The 19,831-nt window shown below is 37.3% G+C and overlaps 1 non-coding gene across 1 annotated transcript; it reads left to right on the top strand.

Annotated features, from left to right (window-relative positions):
- Positions 1–18,059: 18,059 nt before the first annotated feature.
- Positions 18,060–18,166, top strand: LOC143654666 (U6 spliceosomal RNA). Its single transcript, XR_013161867.1, has one exon. It is a non-coding gene; the product is annotated as a U6 spliceosomal RNA (small nuclear RNA).
- The last annotated feature ends 1,665 nt before the right edge of the window (positions 18,167–19,831 follow it).

The raw sequence follows: 19,831 nt of genomic DNA, 5'->3' as shown, positions 1-19,831 counted from the left end.
CCAGTAAAAGTATTTTTTTGCTAGTGCCTCTGGTTATTTTTTCCAACCTCTGGGTAGGATAGTGAAGTGAGGGAGATGGATAAAGGTCAATGCCAGCCAAGTTAGGCCCTTTTAAAAGGCTTTCTTAGAAGTTTCACCTAAAATCTTTCACTTTCATCTAATTGTTCAGAACAATACAGAAACTCCTAGCTGTAAGGGAATTTGGGGAAATGAGTATTTAGCAGGGCGCATGGTCAGTAACTTTCTTCTGGGTAAGCAAGTGACAGTGTCTGCCACAATCTTAAAAAAAATAAAAATTCTGGGTGCACGAGTGGTTCAGTGGTAGAATGCTCACCTCCCATGCAGGAGACCCTTAGCTGAAAGCTAAGGAAGTTCATAGAATTGTGACAGATGTATTATACCAATGTAAGATGCTAATATGCTAATAGTAAAGGAAACTTTGGGTGTGGGGAATATGGGAACTTTCTGTATAATCTTTGCAATTTTTCTGTTAATTTAAAACTATTCCAAAACAACCATTTATTTAAAAATTAAAGTCAGAAAAATTATCCTGATTTTATTGCTTCCAATCTACGGTTATAAAAACTGAGACTCTGAAAGTATGAGATGCTTGCCAAGGTCAAAAAGCAATTAGGAAACAGAACTAGGACTTGAATTCAGGACTTATGTCACTCATTGCATTATTCTGCTGATGAATGAGTTCTTTGCCTAGGATAAACCTTCCTTGAGAATTCTCACAGGCAATTCTATTGGGATTGTCAGAATCCCCAACAGATGAGCTAATTTCTAGCACCTGCTGCCACTAGTGGTTTAAGTGGCAAAAGGCACAACTTGAGCTTTCTGAACAGATGCTAAGAAAATCTAGAAAAGCCCAGCCAGACTTCTTCATAAAGAAATAAGCATTTACAACAGCAAAAACTTTTAGTATTTAGAGTGTACTGCCTGTTAGTAACTGTTTGCTAAAACTGTAAACTCCATGGAACACTGAATACTGGACCAGGATTTATAATCTGGTAATACTGATAGGATTTATCACATAATGGAGATACTTTAAAAATATTCATTGATTGAATGCATCCATCCTAAATACATAATCAATAAATCAAATGCTCAAATATAGAGAAAGCGAAAACCCAGCCTATGTCCAATAGTCAGACATTCTGTCTGAGATACCTCACAGTCTTAGATTTCTTTGACCTTATTCTTTCTCATACATTTAAGCTGTTGGCTGCAATTTACAAATTTTCTGAAAATAGTGCCTTTCTATTCTTGTTTTTTCCTTCTGCAAAAAGCCAGAGAATCAATTGTATCGCATGCTTCAGAGCATCAAGGACCCTCTTGGGATACTGCTTGTCTGAATTGCTGCCCTCTTGAAGCCTCCCTGGTCTTTCCTGTAAACAGGAGTAACTGTGCCCATGTACTCTCTCAGCACTCGTTTTTGGACTGTCCATTTTGTGCCAGACTCTGAAAGGCACTAGAGATTCAGTAGCAGATGAAACATAACTTGTCCCTCACCGAATTTAGCCTTTGCAGGGAAAACAGATAACCCACAGAAGTTACACAAATAACGATGTGAGCATCATTGTGACAAAAGCCAGGGGGAGACAGGGGGTGCGGGACAGGGAGAGGGGTTTGAGAACTTATAACAGGAGGAACTAATGTTACACATTTAGAAAGAACACCAAATTTAAAAAACCTGTTTTCTATGCCTGAGATTAAATGCAATTGAGAGACACAAGAGTCAGAAAGATGAAGAATAAAAAATCATGTTTAATGGGTGGGCCTTGGTGGCTCAGCAGGCAGAATTCTCACCTGCCATGCTGGAGATGTGGGTTCAATTCCTGGTGCCTACCTATGCAAAAAAAAAAAGTCATGTTTAACAAAAAAAAAAATCCTAAAATTGCAAGCTTAACCCCTATGTTTACTGCTCAGTGTTTCAGTGGAGACAGAAGACCAGATGTGTGTTTTCTTCAAAGACATGGATCCCAACAGACAGTGGGATAAAGAATAATTGGGCCACACATGCCCAGTTTCTTCCTCCAATGTCACAAATCAAGTAAGTGTATCCTCTTCCCAGTGTGGGATGAGAGAGAGGACAGAGAAAGAATGAAACTGCCACTCCAGGGAATGAGAAAGAGGAGATGGCAGGGAAGACAAGATCCACCTGGAAAGACACGTTTATGCTCTCTCTCTTTTTTTTTTTTTTTGGCATGGGCAGGCTCCGGGAATCAAACCCAGGTCTCTGAGTCAGCAGGTGAGAATTCTTGCCTCAGAGCCACCGTTGCATTGCCCATTTGTGCTCCTGCCAGAAGGATGGATGGTAAACTGAAAGACAAACGGAGAATGAGACCAGATCCAACAAGTCCTTTAGGCCCCATCTAGATTTGTTTTCCGTGTTTACTAAATGCAAAAATAATCCACTTATGATTTTGGGACAAGAAGAAACACTGATCAGATATGTATTTTAAAAGCTTTTTTGCAAAAAGATTTAAAAATTTGACTTTTTCTGTAGTCCATGGAGAAATGATTGTGAGGATCAAGAAAACTGCCCCATTAAGGAAATCATTCTTAAAGAGAATAAACAAGACCGATTTATCGGACGCGGGGAGAGTGGTGAGGTCAAGGAAAGTACTCAGGATGATGCCCAGGATTCTAGTCTAAGCAACAAGAGAGAGATTGGGGGAGAGACTATGAGGTTTGTTTTGGGCTATTTTGTTTTAAATGCCACATGCTATCCCAGGAAGAGGAAAGGCAGGCCACAGTTACACAGATCTGGATCCTGGAAGAGACGTAGTACTCCTTGCTGTTACTCATCTCTGGGTTGCCTTGCCAACCCTGTTTGAATCCTTAGCTTGTTCATCTGTGTAACCAAATCAACATATTAGATTTTCTCTGTTAAAAATATCTGCCGTCATGATTGGCCCATGACTGAAGTCCAGATTTGAGCACAGAAGTGTCCCCACAAAAACATCATCAGGTGAAGTGAAACAGCCACGAAAGACATTAAGTCCAAAGGGAGAATGAAAACCTTCATTGCATGGTTTCACGGAAGCAAGAGAAAATACTATTTCAAGGAGGAAATAGTTAAATGTATTAATTGCTAATGAGGAATGACAAGTGAACTGAATCTGGTAAATTGGGGGACACTGGTGATTTTAGCACCAGCAGATCCGGTACAAAAGTGAGTGCAGATGTATGGTTCCCCGGACCAGGTAAGGCCTGAAATGCAGAATGGCCAGCCTTTCCAGAACACTGGCTAATCCCACCCCCCTACCCCACTTCATCAATAGCCCCTTCCAACATATTGCTGGAAAAATTAGAATGGCCATGGCCCAAATACCCCTAAAGAGTTAAACAAAGGCCAAAGGTGATGATGGAGTTATATAGAGAAGATTGAGTTAAACAAAGAAATATTAGCACTGAATCAGTATATTGATATTTCTTTTAGTCTCCAGTACCTTAGAGCAGCTAGGAACAAGGACCTGGAATTATGAAGTTGTAGCCCATACCAAACTCTGAAATCTGTTCTACAGCTAGTTGTTCCAATGTACTTTGAGATTTATTGCGTTTTTGTATATATGTTATTTTTCACAAAAGAAGAGAAAAAAGAGAGAAGGACGAGTATAAAACAGAAGCTAGGATTTAACAAATGAATATGACTGCTGAATCACTATACTGATATTCTTTTCGGTCTTCAGGGTCTTGGAGCAGAATAGTGGAACTACAACCCATGCCAAACTTTGAAATCTGTTATAAAATACTTGTTAAAATGTACTTGGAAATTTATTGCTTTTTTGTATGGATGTTATTTTTCATAATAAAAAAAAGTGAGTTTTATATATGCCAAATTTAGGGTGGATAGAAGAAAGCCATGGGAGAGGAGGAAACAGAATATACTGGGACAATTTTTGGTGAGGAGTTTGGCTATGAAAAGACAAAGAGGGGAGGAAGGTGTGGGAACAAAGAGAGAAAGAGCAATATATGGTGTCTGGGGAGGTTTCTTTGGTCATTTTTGTGTTTGCTTTGCTGGTTATATTAGCTTTCTTTTGCTGCTGTAACAAATTACCAGAAACTCAGAGGCTCAAACAACACGAATTTATTATGTTATAGTTCTGCAGGTCAGAAGTCTGAACTGATCTCACAGGGCTAAAATCAAGGTGTCAGCAGAGCTGCGGTGCTCGGGCACTGGATAAAATCCATTGCCTTGCCCTTTTTTTAAGATTCTAGAGACCTCCCACATTCCTTGGCTCATGGTTCCCTTTATCTTCAATAAAATCAGGTCAGGTCCTTCCCACATCATGTCCAGTGGCCTCCTCTTCTGTCTTCCTCTTCTACTTTCAAAGACCCTCGTGTTTACATTGGTTCCACCTGGATAATCCAGGATAATCACTTTATTTTTAGGTTAGCCGATTAGCAATTTTAATTCCATCTGTAACCTCCATTTCCCGTTGTTATGTAACATAATATGTTCATAGGTTCTAGGGATTAGGACATGGAAATTTTTAGAGGGGAGAGCATTATTCCAACTATCACAATGAATTTTGTGTGTGTGTGTGTGTGTGTGTGTGTGTGCACTAGATGCAAAAATATAAATGCTGGTGAATCATTAGAAAGGAAGAGATTAAAAATAGAAAAAGAGGATATTTGCAGGGAAAGAACACCCTCATCCCCCAAAACGGATCCAGTACTATCAGTATACAATTTTTAAGTGTAAAAAAAAAATAAAGCTCTCATCTGATGGTTTCACTTTTCTTATGAAGAGTGAAGTCAAGCCACTGACTAAAGGACAGAAGGTGGGAGGGAGGAGTCAGATGTCAGAGGGGAGAGGAAGAGATCCAAAGCTGTCCTTGAGGAGGAGCAGAGACAGAAAGAGCTACTGAAGTGCCAAAAGTCAAATAGGTGATTCCAACAAAATATCATAACCAGAATAATAATTTTATATACCCCCTTTGAAGTTCAACATTTACTTTTTATACAGACCAACATACATTATATACAAAATTCACACTTCACTTTATGAAGTACTTATCTAAGAACTAGCTGTAGAAGAAGGAATGCTAGACAGAAGTAAAAATTGGTTATTAGGTACAAATTAGTATCTCCAGATAACCTGGATAGTTAACCTTTTTGAGAAAGAGGCTGATTAGATCACTGGCGATTAGAAGGACATAAATGATACCATATATTTGTAACATAAAAATAAACCAAAGAAACATTAACACTCAAATGTGTGTGGGAAGAAAAGATATAGAAAAGGGAAAGATTTGGATTACATTTTCCATGTGAGTATCCCCTTATTGCAGCACCATTTGCTGAATTTTTGTTTGTTTGTTTGTTGGGAAGTGCATGGGCTGGGAATAGAACCTGGATCTCCCGCATGACAGATGAGAATTCTACCACTAAACTATCTTTGCACCCCCTGGATTTCATTTTTATTTCTTGCCCTGTTTGATCAGTTCATGATCCAGAGACCCGAGTATCTGGAAATAGTAAAGAAATGCTTTCTTTGGGAATCCAAGAAAAGGTGCCAGAATAAAAGCTTCCCCAGGGTCTCTCCTATCGGGTTTATCAACAGTCTTATTTGCTTTCTCTGGCTTTCTCCTCCTGCCCCCCCGCCCCGCCCCCACCACCTTGAACTTTCCCGTTCTTCTCTTTACTTTCAGTGGTGGCTACAGCCCAGTCAACTGTGCTGGTTCAGAAGCAGCAGCTACAGACCTTGATCACTAGAATGAATGTGGCATAAAACCCCAAATCCGTAGAACACATTTGGCCTCCAATTCTCACCGATAGCATTGAACAACGTCAGCAGCATGCCGCTGAGTCTTTCATCAAAGGGAGAATGAATTGTTTCATTTTGAGGAACCTGGGAAAGGAAGACAGAAAAGAAAGCACTCGAACAGAAGGCAGACAAAATTTCCATTGCAGCAGTTCCTGCTGATATCCTGGACAAGCCGCTCCATGTGTAAGATAGATCACCAAATGCATTAAGAGATATCATGCCGTACACTCCAATTAGCATCACCGATATTCCCTTGCTAGCTCACTGTCCAAAAAATTAATTCTACTGCTTCCAGAATTTTGAACAAACTCATATAATCCTTCAAGCAGAAGTACGAGACATTAAAAACCACAATTACATTACTTCAAAGCCATAATTAAAAAGTTTGGTCCTAGTTCCAGGCCTACCATTGATTTCTAAGAGAAACACATTTCAGATCTGATGTAAGCCCTAATAAATTACCAGCTTTGAGCAAAATAAGTTTAGCTTCCCATAAAGAATAAAATGGGGTTTTATTGTGGGAAAAGGGGAAGACTAAATGATTGTAAATTTGTATTGCATTTTTATAACCACTTGGGTTTGAAGTCAAATATAATTTGACATTTTATTGATATTTCCAGTGTTTAAAGCTGACAAGAAGTACATTAAATTTTACCATGTAAATCTGATATGACAATAAAAAGCCCTTCGTACTTCTCATTGGAATTGTTGCAGTAAAATGAAATAGGGAGTGCCATCAAGGAAATGAATTTTTTCTCCCTTCTTCTGAACATTTTTTCTCTAATTTTTATTTTTAAGAAGCTATGAGCTGTCAGGATTTAAGGAGTTCTCATTTTATAGAAATGGAGTTTTCTCGCAAGGGTGATACACTTCCAATACTTGTTACGAGGCGCCAAGGTTTGCCTCAAACTCTGATCACCTTTTGATGACACCATTCTATTGTTCCTTTGAAAATAAATACTTGTAACAGTCTTTTTGGATATCAACAATGCAAGACGTCAACTGTCATTGCAGTGCACAGAGTGAGGCCCTTAGAAAGGTCTCTGCACTAAACATGTTCTACTGTGAAGATATATTTGGAAAATTATCCTTATTAAAAGTAAAACTTGAGTCTTATCTGACATGGTGTTTACAATGTCACACAGTCACCCATCTGACACCACACCCAAAACATTATTTGACATGGATGAAATTGCACATGAAGAATGAACGTAACGCAATATACTCAGCTGCCATCTTGGCCAGAATCAGCCAGGACATAAGATCTAGAAGTGTTGAACAGGATCAAAAAGAACTCATACTCCTGAGCACAAATGCAATACCACACCCCTTCCAGCAGCAACAACAAATCCTCCATCTGTTATTAGGGTTGCCAGAAAGAAAAAAAAAAGTCAAAACAGGAATTCAAGATATACAACAATAATCTTTTAGTCTAAGTATATTCCACGCAATATTTCTCTAAAATCCAAATTTAATGGTAGTCTGAATTTTTATTTGCTAAATCTGACAGACCTATCCATGATGCAATTATTGCTTCTTGAATGTTTTCTTGCTCACTTATTTCCTTGGTATGTATGTGGGGCATAAAGGGAAGGGGCACTTGGAGGAATAAGCATACTAGATCACTCATATTTTGCAATGTTTCATGTCAAAGATCACATGTTTACCAAAGCAGAGGATGGAAATATAATATAAATGTGCATATGTGTGTGTATATATGTATGTGTGTGCATGCATGTAATGTGTATAGAAATATATAAATGTGTTTGTGATCAGGAAAATTTCATTAGAGCTCTGAAATAAATGGATATAATCTCTTTTTTTTTCAACATAAGGGTAGCCACCAGAAAGATAGTTTTGGAAAATTTCCATTTCTGCATAATGACGGAAGCTAAGGTGAGGTTGGCAGCCAGCTTCTTTCCATGGATATGAAAGATGTGATCCGAAGATAAGCTGTTAGTAGTGATACCAAGTCAGGCAAGAAGATAAAATTTCTGATAGGAATCAACTTCTGAAATTGGTTCCATAACAGAATTGAGAGCCCTTTGAAGAATTAACTGTCTACCTGCCCCAGTTATAAACATTTCCTCCTCCTCCTTTTTAAAAATTACTCCTAAGCTGTCATACCCCTATCCAAACCTTTAGGGAATTGCCACCTTGTAACTGAAGGGGTTTCTAAATATTGCAAGGTCCCAACTTCCTAAGGGGAAGAGGGAGCTCTCCAATATCAGCATAAACTGAATAATTGCATAATCTATAGAATCTTTGCTTTCTTCACCTGCACTCATTCTAAAAGCAACATTTTGTAAGGGTTTTTACCATCAATTTTTACCTATTGGGAAATAAAAGACCAAAGACAGTAACACACAGCATTACCCAGTAGAGTAACTGAAAGTTAATTTACCTTAAATTGGGCCAATTGCCCTAAATTACCTTTAACCTTATGTATTTTTATAGATACTTAAAAAACTCACATCTGTTGCAAAACTCCCATTTCACTTTTTTCTTTTCCTTTAAAACAAAAATTTAAAGTGAGATGGAAAACATAGGTGGAAAAAATCCAACCTATCCGATTGAATGCCATTCCCTGAAGCTAAACTTCTCCCCACCTCCACCACATTCTTTCCAGTTCTTTCTCACAGAATCAATTTTCTCTGTACTACCTATCTCAATTCCCAGGATTTTGAACAAATGATTTATTGTTCAACAAGGTCAATCTTTAGTTTATAATGGGATGCAATCCATAACATCTACTGTAAATGCAGAGATTATAATTCACCCTGTTACTGCAGCACATTTGTTGAATGTTCTTTCTTTTCATATATTTTTTTTTTTTTGGAGTGCATGGGCCCAGAATCAAACCCAGGTCTCCTGCATGGCAATTTGGAATTCTACCACTGAACTACCCATGCACCCTCTATCCACTCTTTTATGGCTGAATTTTCTTGGTTAAAGAAAAAAAATTTCTTATGATATCTGTCCCTTGTTCTTCCGTTATCATGTCTCAAACTGTTCTAAATTCTCTTCTATCATTTGTAGCTTTACCTTACTTTGCTCACTCCTTTGAATATATCTCTGGAGTTCTTATTATACTCTGTTCTGGAAAGAACATGGAAATCTATGCTTGTCTGTAAGATGACTGACAGTTACTATTATGAACCACTCGATATACTTGAGGTGGTGTGTGATGAAAGGACACCTTTACTAGTTCTAAGAGATTTTCCATTACCCCTTTTTCAGAATAGAGAAAAATCACAAAGGTAACCTCTGGCAGGGTATCATGCCGTGTACCGGTGCTTTTTTTCTTAGAACATCTGCCTTCTGGCAATGCAATTCTCATTTGCATTTCCAAAGTGTCTCCTATTGGCTTTGACTACATTTCTAAAAATACTTAAGCTCTGTCTCCATTTATATTTGAACCCAGATAACTATGCTTACCCTGGCAGAAGAATAAGGAAGGGCATATCCTTTCATAAGATAGTGGACAAAACATATATTATGATTTTCTAAAAACATAGAGAAGTGCTGTTATTCCTGTACAGAAATCTATGCCTAGGGAAAGTTTTAATATGTCTAAATACGTGAGGGGTACTGGTTGCACAGAAGATTCCTATGAACCAAGCTGATTAGAAGAAACAAAGACATTTTCTTTTGGGCTCATGTTGAAATGTGTTTCACACACATACACAAACACACACACAAAACAGCCAATTGCTCAGAACTATGAAAATGTTAAAGGAAATATAAAAATAGAGCTGAAGCTTGAAGTCTGTAAAGAGAACATATAATAATGAAGATTTAACATTTGGCATGTTCTCATAATTTCTCCAGAGCATTCTCTCATCTACTCAAATCCAACAGATTTGCTTTAAAATGTAATTAAAGGGTACAGTGTTAACACTTTGACAAAAGTCAAATTTTCTCCTATTGAAGGAATGTGAAATCAATGTTACCATTAGGTTTCGAAATGGTTTATGAATTATATTTGTTAAAAATCTTTTTTATTTTGGAAGATCACATTCATACAGAGGAGGCCACAAATTATAAACGTGTAATTCAACAAATTTTCACAAAGAGGACACTCTCATAAAACCACCACCTGATCAATAATTAGAACATTCCATGGACTGTGGAATGGCAGCTGGTGTCCTTGACCAGTCATTACACACTTTTCTTAGATGGCCACTATACTGACCTTTAACATCATTGGGTTTTACCTGCTTTTGAACTTGATGTAAATGGAGCCATAAATATGTATTCTCTGTTGTTTTTCCATCAGTGTAATATTTGTGAGTTTCATCCATGTTGTTCACAGACATTGCTTATATTTTAGTGTGAACTAATATAATATATGTATTTATGCTACTATTGTGGACATTTGGACTTTTTTCCAAATTGGGGCTGTTAAAATTACTGCTGCCATGAATATACTTGTACATGTATTTTAGTGCATATTAGATATATACCCAGAAAAGCCATTTTAGAGCAGAAGTTCTTGTTACTCTTTGTAGAAGCTCTTGGCTCTCAGGTGTATTGGCCTGATTTCCAAATGCTAGCACCTGTGACCTTTGTATGACAACTTTCGCTAGTCACTGGAGCAGACATAGCACCCTGCTCCTGAAACCTACGCACACATACACCTATCCACATACACTGCAGGCCAAAAGTCAGGGAGTTAACACCTCTGATAGTAGCCCTCCAGATAAAAGTTGAGTTTCACTACTCGGCTTTTTTTTTTTTAGTGTCAATGACTGACTCTAATCCAGGTGCATCTTTAAACTGACTCTGAGAGTTCAGTAAGAGTAAGCTCCAATTGCCCACACTCATGATTTGCCTGATAATACATATACTTTTCTTTGACTTCCTTCCCTAAACTGTCTTCCTGGTTCATGATGCTACAAGTATTTCCTACCTAATACATTTCTTGCAATAGAATTATTGTCTCAGAGTCTGCCTTGGGGGAGTTCAGTCTAAGACAAAAGGTATTGATAAGTACAGTTTTGGAAGATACTACCAAACAGTTTTTCAAAGTGATAATGCCAATTTATACCCCACGAGTACAGCAGTGTATGTGAGTTTCAGGGGCTCCATGGCCTCACAAAATCTTGGTGCAATGAAATTTGACAGTTTTTTTAAGTTTTAGCCAGTTTGATGCTGATAATCTGAGATACATATGCATGCATGAGAGAGAGAGAGAGAGAGAGAGAGAGAGAGAGACACTTGGATATTCTGTTTTATGAAATGCCTGTTCAAGGGCTTTTCCTTTTTCTATTGGATTTCCTAATGATTTGTAGAACTTCTTTATAAGTTTTGCTTATAAGACCTTTATGGATATTTCCTCCCATTTGGGTCTTGCTTTTTCACTCTCTTAGTGTTGTCTTTGAATAGAAAACTTTTCATTTAAATGGATCCAATTAATCATTCATTTATGTTTAGTGCTTTTTGTTTCACATATAAGCAATCTTTGCCAGCCCCAGGACTTGAAAATATTCCAAGTTTAAGCTTAATTGTTTTATTTAGATAAACTAAAGCTTAATTGTTTTATTTAGAAAAACATTCCAGTTGGAATAGCTTTTTGTATACGGTGTGATATAAGATCGAGAAATATGTTTTTTTTTTCCATCCTGGTAGCCTGTTAGCCCAGCCTCATTTTTTTTAAATATTATTTTTCCCATTTTATGTATCATCATCCGCTTTGTCACAAATCAAGGGATTATATGGGTATGATCTGTTTCTGCACTCTTTATTGTGTCTATTTGTTGATTTTATGTCAATCCCAGTGTTTTAATTGTAGCATTTTTTTCAACTTTTTTTATTGTGGAGTATAACATAAATACAAAGCAAAGAAATAAAAAAGCGACAGTTTTCACAGCACTCTTCAACAAGTAGTTATAGGACAGGTCCAGAGTTTGTCATGGGCTACCAGTCCATCCTGTCATATTTTTCCTTCTAGCTGCTCCAAAATATAGGAGGCTAGAGGGCTTAAACTTTTTTATCATCACAATCAACTTTTTTCCTTCTTTTTTGTGAAAAATAACATATATACAAAAAAGCTATAAATTTCAAAGCACAGCACCATAATTAGTTGTAGAACATATTTCAGAGTTTGACATGGGTTACAGTTTCACAATTTTAGGTTTTTATTTCTAGCTGCTCTAAAATACTAGAGACTAAAAGAGATATCAATTTAATGATTCAGCATTCATATTTATTTGTTAAATCCTATCTTCTCTGTATAACTCCACCACCACTTTGATCTTCTCATTCCTCTCTTTAGGGGTGTTTGGGTTTTGGCAATTCTAAATTTTTCATACTGGAAGGATCTATCACTAATATGGGTTGGGGAGATGGAACTATCTGATATTCTGTAAAGCCTGGCCTAGGTTTCAGGACTTATTTGGACCAGGGACCCATTTGGAGGTTGTAGGTTTCAGGAAAGTTACTCTAGTGGAAGGAACCCTTGTGGAATCTTGTATATTGCCCTCGGTGTTTTTTAGGATTGGCTGAAATGGTCGTGGTTGGGGGTTGGCAGGTTATGATAGGTAGAAATGACTAATTGAAGCTTGCGTAAGACAACCTCTAGAGTAGCCTCTCGACTCTATTTGAACTCTCTCTGCCACTGATTCTTTATTAATTACAGTTCTTTTCCCCCTTTTGGTCAGGATGGAATTGTTCTTCCCATAGTGCCAGGTTATCTCCCATGTTACCAAGGAGACTTTCACCCCTGGATGTCATATACCATGTAGTGGGGAAGGCAGTGATTTCACTTGCAGAGTTGGACTTAGAGAGACTGAGGCCACATCTGAGCAACTAAAGAGGTCCTCCAGAAGTAAATCTCACGCATGTCTATGGGTAGTCTAAGCTTCCCCACTACCTACATAAGCGTCACAAGAGAGATTGATTGCGGGCATGGTCTATTGATTTGGGCATCACTAAAGTTTGACACAGTATCAGGGGATTACCTGATGGTAAGGCTTAATAGTTCCATATCCTTTCTCCCATCCCTCAGGGGACTTTGCCAATACTTTTTTATTATCTGCTTAATATACTCTAGAATGTATCCAGGTATTAAAATAATCTATACGGGATTAAAAGACCTCTTTCTTATTCTGTGTTCCCTCTGTTTCAATTGTTCATATAAGTTAAAAGGATAGGTTGAATTAGATTATGTACTATAGAAAATTTTAATTCCAGACCAAATAAACCTTTCTTCCATTAGTCTCAAAGTATATGTGTGGTTCTAAAATATAGATACTGTCTTCCTGACTCCATGTTCTGAATCACTTTGACCCCAACCTGTTTGACTTCATTCTTATCTTGAAATATCCAATTATATGTATAAAACAGCTCTTAAAATCCAGAAATAATATCACCACTCTGGACTTAATGTGTCTACTCTAAAAGCTTACAATCTAGGACCCTGTTTTCTTAGAAGCATTTTCTAAAGGTGACCATACCATTCTTGTTTTTTTGTTTCTGGCTTATTTTGTCTCACCAAATGTCCTACATGTTCATTCACATTGCTACATGCCTCATGACTTTGTTCCTTTTTGTAGAAGCACAACCTTTGTTCATAAGTATACACCATCATTCACCAATCTACTTCTCTGTCAGTGTATCCTTCAGCAACCTGCAATCATCAGGCATCATGTAGAGGGCCCAAGGTCCACAGTCCATCAACATTCTCAATGTTAGATAATTTCATTGTTCCCAGGAGACAGAAGACCCATAAACACACCCTCACCAAATGGGAAATCTAAACCTCTTCTTAACTCCTGTCCCTCACCCCACTATTTACCTCTGCTATTGCTGTGGTAGTGCTGATGGATTCCTTTTGAACGTAGCTCATAGCATTCAATAACGGTTTTCCCCTTGTACTCTGGACTTAAAGACTCTTTATACAAGAATCATATCTTTGAAGTAATTCTTACGAGAACTCATTCATATTTCTAGTGTGAGTTAGTGGGACACATAGGTCTATACAACCCCTTTCAATCTTGTCATCTGCAAAATGGTAATATTACTTCTAGACCTACTAGAGAATCACCTTCGCTCCTATCTATTCCCTTACATTAGAGTTCAACCTCATTAGCTAATGGTTCACCCATCTGTAGCTTCTATGTATCTCTAAGTCCCCTATATTCTGTATTATAAGCCTCTGATTATACCTTTATGCTGGCCATAAAAGTAGAATCATACATAAAAGTGGAGTCCTTTTGTGTCTGGCTAATTTTGCTCAGCATTATGTCCTCAACTCTCAACCATCTTGTGCTTCAGGATGTCATTTTGTCTTGCTGCTGCATAATATTCCATCATATGTATATACCACTATTGTTGATCCACTCGTCTGTTGATGGGCATTTGACTTGCTTCCATCTTTTGGCAATTATGAATAATGCTGCTATGAACATTGGTGTGCAAATGTCTGTTTGTGCCATTGCTTTCAGCTCTTCTTGGGCATATACCAAGTAGTGCTATTGCTGGGTCATAGGGTAACTCAATATTTAGTTTCCTAAGGAACTGCCAAACAGTCTTCCATAGTGGCTGCACCATTATACATTCCCACCAGCAGTGCATAAGTGTCCCAGTTTCTCCACATCCTCTCCAATATTTGCAGTTTCCTGTTTGTTTAATAGCAGCCATTTTTATAGGTGTGAGGTGGTATCTCATTGTAGTCTTCATCTGCATTTCCCTTATAACCAGTGAAAATGAGCATCTCTTCATGTGCTTTTGAGCCTTCTGTATTTGCTCTTCAGAAAAATGCCTATTCAAATCTTTAGCCCATTCTTTAATTTGGTTGTTTGTTCTTTTGTTGTTGAGTTGTATAATTTCTTAGTATATACAGGAAATCAAACCTTTGTCCAATATGTGATTTCCAAATATTTTCTCCCATTTAGTTGGCTACATCTTCACCTTTTTGACAAAATCTTTTGAAGTGTAGAAGCATTTGATTTTGATGAGTTCCCATTTATCTATTTTTAAAAAACCATTCTCAGCTGTTATCTCTTCAAAATATTGAGCCTTCCCCATTCTATCTCTACTCTTTTCCTGGGACCTCTCCTACAGTTTTTCACCATTCACATTGTCTTTTATATTCTTCTGTTTTTTCTGCCTTTTTTTCCTCCTCTTATTTCAGTTTGCATATTTTCTACTGTTCTAGCATTTAGTTCACTGACATTATCTTCAGTTATATTTAAACTGCTATTGAGCACATGTGTAGTAGTTAGGTTCAGGTGTCAACTTGGTCAGATGATGGTGCCCAGTAGTTCTGTTGCTGAGGATTTAAATCATCAGCATGTGAAATTCATCTATGGCTGTTACATCCGCAGTTGGCTAAGGGGCATGCCTTTCACAATGGGTGATGTTTTTAATTTAATTAGTGGAGGCTAAAATAGAGAGTTCAGAAGATGGCTAAGCAGCTCACACCTAGACATTTGAAGATGCAGAAAGGAATCACCCCAGGGAAATCTTTTTGAACTCAGAAGCCTGGAGGGAAAGCACATGCTGCCATGTGCCTTCCCATGCACAGTGAAAATCAGAGGAAAACTAACTGCCTTTACTCCAAATAACTGTAAATCTGCAACTAAATAAATCCCCTTTATAAAAGCCAGTCCATTTTTGGTGTACTGCTTTCTGGCCACATTAGCAAGCTAAAATAGCAGGCATAAATTTTTAATTTCAATTACTGCATTTTGACAGTTCTAAAATGTCAATTTGATTCTTCTTCCTATGAATCTCTTATTTTTTCTTGCTGAAATTTTCCATCCTGTCATATATTTTCCTGAAGATATAAATTACAGATATTGTAAGTCCAGGTCGGAGAACTCCAATAAATAGGTCACCACTGGATCTGTCTCTATAGAGTTTTTCCCCTGTTTTAATTCTAGTCATTTTTTTCTTCTCTCATGCTATACTTGCTAAATTAATTAAATGGAGAATATTGTGTATAAAAACTTGTGGAGGTAATTTAACACTCTGGATGATTTCTTTTTCTTCCTCCAAAGAAAATTTACTTTTACTGTTAGAGAAAGGGTAAATCAACTGAATTTAGTATGGGACTGAGCTGAGTTAAACCAGTTTTACATCTTTGTGAGGGTTGGTCTACTTTTGCATGAACTTCACTCCCAGAATAAGCCTACTGAAAGCTAAGGTATATGCCAGAATCTGTTCTCTTTTATGGGCCTTGCATTCTCTCTCTCCTGCCCTCACTCTCACTCTCTCTCTTATCTCATATCTACCTCTCTTTCAATCTCTCTCTCTCTCTCTCTCTCTCTCACACACACACACAGACACACACACATGATATTTTTGGTTCTCCAGAACTACAAGACTGCCACAATCTCCAATCTCTGCTAAACTTTCCTGTCTCTTAGCTAATGCTTGTGGCTGTTATTCTTTACCCCTAAGCCACTGTTCACACATATAAGCAAAACATTTAAGGGTAAAGCAGCACCAAATGCCAGGTTCACCTCAATTCACTTCTGCTTAATTCTCAAATAATCCCCCACACCACCACCATATCCTCACTGCCTTAGGAGTTCTGCACTCTAATTTTTGTCTTCCCAGCTCAAATTGTTGAAAGCTCTTTTGGGCTTCTCAGCCTTTGAGCATCTGCTTTCAACTTGACTTTTCAGCCTCTTGGTCCAATTACTCTTGGGGATCATGGTCTGTCAAGTCTTGGATTCCTTATCAGTTCTCTAATTCTTTCACGCAATGAACAAAAAATATTTATCCTACTTTGGCTGGAGAATTGCTATATTACAAGCTAACTGCTCATAGTAAAGCAGGTTTTTGTTTTTTTTTTTTACTATATAATAGTAATTCAAAAGAGTCCACAATCTTGAATTAACACCTTATATTAATTTTGAAATCTGTGTATCTAGTCCCGAGATTAAGAAATAGAACATTACGAGACTGAGAAATTATCATTCTGCATTCTAGTAACAAACTCCTTCAATGAACCATTACTCAGATTTCTAACCCTCATCAATTAATTTTCTTTGTTTTTGAAATGTATGCAATAGTATCATAGATTATGTATCATTTCGTCTGGCTTCTCACTAGTCTTACTGTTTGTAATATATAATATTCATTCTTCCTACTGTATAGTATCCTATTGTACACTTATGACATAATTTATGCATCCATTCTGCTTTCTGTAGACATTCAGATTGTCTCCACATTCTGGCTACTACAAATAGTGCTGCTATGAATATTTTAGTACATATATTTTGGTGAATATATGAAAGCATCTCTTTGGATTAGATACATCTGATCTATATTTAATCTAATGAAATATTTCTAGGCCACCTGTTCTTGAGTAGTATAGAAAGGTGTTTCCCTTAAGCTCGGGTGTCTGTTCTTTTTGATATACTTCCCACATAGCCCTATTCCATGATATACTGGATTTCTTACTAGAATCCCTGTAGTATAAAGGAGAAGAACCAAACTTTTACCTGTCCCACCTCATTTACAATTCAACAACATGAATCTAGAACTTCTCATATCATACAAACTGCCCATCCCCCCACTTCCTTTCCTCAGACTAAGACCTATCTCTCCACTGATAGCATGGAACATTCCTTAAAAGTGAGGGAAGGGGTTCATTATTTGGCACACACATCCTAGGCTTCAAGATAGGTACTCTACATATTCCACTTGGCCAAAAGTCTTTACACCATGTCTTTCAATCGCAAATGACTCTGTTATTCAGCATCCTGGCCTCTTAGCTTCTTGATCTGCTCACTGAGATCTTTTTTCTACACTCTACAGTTTATCACTAAGGACAGTGCCATATCAGAAATTCTGGTCTCATAAAATGAAAGTAGCCTCTAATTTTCCCATTTCTCTCTATGTCCTCACTCTCATTAAAACCCCCTTGGGCTTCATAGAGACCCTCAGTTCCTTGAACTCTCAATGTTTTACATTCTTCAGACTCCTCAAGGATCATTAATTTTATTTCTCCTAAAGTACGTTCTACACATGATCTCTTCTCAGCACCCTTCTCTTGCTCCCCTATCCTTTCAACAAACACCCCTCCTCACCAAAATCCACATTCATTGTACCCATACATGAGCTTCTGGGACTTGTCCAGCAAAAAACAATGAAACATAGATTCATGGATACCTATAAAACTTCTGCAGCTCCACAGCTCTTAAGAATGCTCCTCTGAATAATTCATGCCATCCCACCAACCAGGATGCAAATGTTGTTCAATTATTCTTTGAAATATCAGTTTCCTCTACTGCTCCACTCTTCAACTATTTAAAACTTCACCACTGTGCTCACTTCGGCAGCAAGTTTACTTAAATTGGGATAATACAGAGGAGATTAGTATGCTCCCTGTGCAAGGATGACACACAAATATGTGAAGCACTCCATATTAAAAAAACAAAAGCCAAAAAAACACTTCACTGCTGTCTTCCAGCTTCTTACTAAAATTGGGACTTATTCTCAGCAATTTTCTTTATAAAATTGAGGCAGTGGTTGAGACAAATAGGAATGAACTTCCCCAATTTAACAAACTCTCTACACTTATTTTTATTCATTCACTTAAAATTGGAAAACAAGACACACTTCTCCCAATTCAAGATCATCCTCTCCATCGTTACATTTGAGGTAATTCCACCTTAATTTATCGAGACGTTTCTCCACCAGCAACTATCATTTGCCTTCCATTTTGTCATCTATATTTTTAATCGTATTTTGTTAGCCCACGAAGAAGTTCAAATCAATAAAAATTAAAACAAAAATCCACTCCGCATTTCTCTCATTCACTTTATAACCAAGATCCTTGGGAACCTGGTTTATTCATGTTCTTTCTACTTCCTCATCACGCCTCAGGCCATAGCATTGTATCCTCTGACTCTATGTCCCTGAAACTGCTATTATCTATGCAAATGTCTTCCTTAAATCCCTTAGCACTTTTGGATTCCATGAAAACTCATTTTTAAAAATTATATGACTAGGGTTCTTAGTGCCTCTCCTGTGTTAGGCTTTCTTAACTTGCCTCTCAGCTGTCAAGGTTTCTTAACATTCATCATTGGCCCACTAATATTTTTATTTTATACGCTCTCCTTGACACTCATTTTTCATCATAACTTTTACAGTTTTCTGATTATAAAAGTAATATATATGCATATATATATATATATATATTTTTTTTTTTTTTATTTTTTCATGGACAGGTACTGGGAATCGAACCCAGGTCTCCTGCCAGCATGGCAGGTGAGAATTCTGCCATTGAGCCATCGTTGCACCGCCCTTAAAATAATATATATTTATTATAGAAAAAAATGAGGAAATAAAAGTACAAAGAATGAACTTAATCACCTATAATACCATCACTGAGAAATAACTGCAATTATAATTTTGTTTTAATGTCTCCCAGTTTTTATTTTTTCTTAGGTGCTTTAGATTGGGCAGAGGGAGTAGTTGACCTGCAATGCAGTCTCAATGGAGGCCTCAGTAAACTCTATCAGGCATGTTATGGCTGATACTTCAGTTATTCCCTGATTGGGGGTAAGGATACTAGGCCTTTATACTTTCATGTCACTCAATTATTGAATGTGTGTTGCCCTAGGAATAGGAAATGAATTTGAGGGAGGCAGCTCTCTTCAGCAGAGGCAATCCCTGTAAGGCACTGGCAATGAGGGTGAGGTTGCAAGTATTTTACTCCTGAAGGGAGATCTGGGCAGTACATTACAATTTCAGCCATAAATGTATATGGTTAATTATTCACTTTTCTTGGAAAGAGCTACCATCATCTTTTTTTTTTTTTTTTTTTTGGTTACCATCATTTAAAAAACTTTCAGAGTAACATAAATATTTTGAAGATATAGAATGAGAAAGTATCAAAGATAAATTAAAGCATTTAAATATTTTGCTGATGGTTATTTGGGCAAAAAACCTTTGGGAAACAGGCAGCGCCAAACTGAAAGTGATAAGGAGCCTTGCCAATGGAGGGAGTGGATTTGGGAAGCATATATAGGGAAAACAAGGAAGCAAGTGTGGAAATGTTCTGATTGGCTGACAAAAAGTTTCTATTTTACA

This window comes from Tamandua tetradactyla, chromosome 13 (genome assembly GCF_023851605.1).
Source record: "Tamandua tetradactyla isolate mTamTet1 chromosome 13, mTamTet1.pri, whole genome shotgun sequence".
NCBI lineage: Eukaryota > Metazoa > Chordata > Mammalia > Pilosa > Myrmecophagidae > Tamandua > Tamandua tetradactyla.
The sequence above is the reverse complement of the archived record's forward strand: the minus strand, read 5'-3'. Positions and strand labels throughout refer to the sequence as shown.